Source organism: Cynocephalus volans, chromosome 1 (genome assembly GCF_027409185.1).
Source record: "Cynocephalus volans isolate mCynVol1 chromosome 1, mCynVol1.pri, whole genome shotgun sequence".
NCBI classification, from domain to species: domain Eukaryota; kingdom Metazoa; phylum Chordata; class Mammalia; order Dermoptera; family Cynocephalidae; genus Cynocephalus; species Cynocephalus volans.
Genome location: NC_084460.1, coordinates 142,025,750 through 142,028,130, shown reverse-complemented (window position 1 = coordinate 142,028,130; position 2,381 = coordinate 142,025,750).

The following is a 2,381-nucleotide window of genomic DNA, read 5'->3' as shown; positions in this document are numbered from 1 at the left end:
TGCTGCACCACCGGAAATGACGCAAGTCAAAGGCGGGGACTGAGCCCTGATTGGGGCGCACTCGCTTTCTGGCTTGAGGTAGCCTATGGAGTGACGTCAGGACTGCGGACAGACATTTTGGACGCGGGTAGGCCTTTCCTGGGATATTGAAGGGTCTTTGGGCAGACATCTTAAGTCCTGGCAGTTTCCCTTTTTATTTTTCCCTTTTTTCCCACGCTTTCTGAGGAGCCACGTGTAGGAGCTGGTGGGCAGTTGTGATCCCATCCTACACACTCAAAGGGGTAGAGTATTCCGTTTTTCAGTCTACCTTCTGAGACATCCGACATCATAAAAGCATCAGAATTTGAGGCTCCTAATAAGATACCTTCTGGATACAGGGCCAGACAGCCCCATTCCCATGTGAATGTAGGTTCCAGGTATACCTTATAAAATCTAAGCCCCTCGGGGCCGGGCCGTGGCTCACTCGGGTGAGTGTGGTGCTGATAACACTAAGGCCACGGGTTCGGATCCCATATAGGGATGGCCGGTTAGCTCACTGGGTGAGCGTGGTGCTGACACCACCAAGTCAAGGGTTAAGATCCCCTTACCGGTCATCTTTAAAAAATAAATAAATAAATAAAAAATAAAATAAAATCTAAGCCCCTCAATGATAAGTTATTGGCATTTCTAAACTTCCAACCGCTACCCGAGGAATAGTCAGGATTTTTCTGGAATGAGCAGCATATATATATATACGTATATATATGTATACACATACATTTTTTTCTACGTATAAAGGGCAATCGTGTTAGAAAGGTGTGGGAAGAAGTAGTTAGCACTATTTTCCTAACACTTAATTTTCATATAATTTTACATAAACTTGGTAAAAGTTCTCTATTTGACACACAGTACGTGCTAAGGACACAAGTGGCCAAGCAGACTTGAACTGAGTTTCCCAAAGTACGTGGTAATCCAGAGTGGCGACCCAGGTCACCCTTCCCTGGGCCGAATCTGCATTGATCACTAGAGCCCTGGGCCGACTACACTTCCTGGCGACTGGGATCGGATGCTGGCACCGCTTCGCCGAAGCCGAAACTTCTAGGCTTCCCAGCCCAAGGACTCTGGCTGCAGATGTTGCCAACTCTCTCCTTCCCCACCCGGGAATCTGCAGACTCTGGATAAGGATCTTCGAGCCTTGTGGAGGCAAGTGAGGGGCAGACAGGTAAATAGAGTAGGCTCAAAAAACTGGGAGAGTAATTTCCCGTGGTACTTGTGGCCCGCACGCATTAATTCCCAAATGACCCAGAGCATCCTTGAAAGACTACGGGTGTTGGGACGTGAACTCTCAAGACACAGAGGAAAAGCAAAACTACCTGGCCTGGAATCTACTTAGGATTACTTGATCCACAGACTTTGTACAGACTTTGTGACTATAGCTGGGAAGAATTAGAAGATAGAAATGCTCTCCTGCCCCCATGGGGTGAGACAGTAGAGCAGATGCCCAAATCCACCCTCCAAGGAGTTGGTCTAGGTGCTGGGCCAGCCCTGCCACTCTTCTGCTGTGATATCCACTCTCTTAAAACTAAATTTAACATAAAAAGTGAATAGAATTCAATAAAACGTTAAGTAAACAATACAAAGTGCAAGTGACAAACACTACTAAAGAAAATCTAAGGCTGGCCAGTTAGCTTTGTTGGTTAGAGTGTAGTGCTGGTAACAGCAAGGTCAAAGGTTTGAGACCTGTACAGGCCAGCTTTACTGGTACCAAAACAAAAAAAATCCTTCCACCCAGTTCAGTTTCTACTAAAACACAAGTGTGAAAAGAATTGGGAAGTATACTATTGCTTGGAATTCTCCTTTGGACCAAAATAAATGTTCTAATAAAATGCTTTCCTGGTGGACAAATTGTCTTCCTGAGCAAAGCTAAACTTTGTACTGAGAACAGATAATTGGTATTTACTTCTAGCTTCGCTGGGCCACAATCTACCCAGGGCTCAAGGGTAATTGAAATTGGCTGTTCCAACCTTATTAAAAGCCAACAAAGCAGTGCTTTTAATGGGACATTTTATTCTGTATCTAAAAATTAGCAAGAGTTCTGCATTCAAGCTGGGGTTTTTTTGGGTGGGGGGTGGGTAGAGATGGCTGGCTGGCAGGGGGATCTGAACTCATGACCATGGTGTTATAAGGCTGCGCTCTAACCAACTCAACTATCCAGCCAGGCTGGCCCCTCAACTTGGGTATCTTGATCAGTTATTTTAAGCTTTTCTTGTTCACAGTTAAATAATTATTTTCCCTCTAACTTCATACATAAAAGTGTTGTCTTTACATTACCACAATAAAAAAGGGTTATTTGGGGGGACTGGCCAGTTAGCTCAGTTGGTTATAGTGCTAGAGCATGGTGT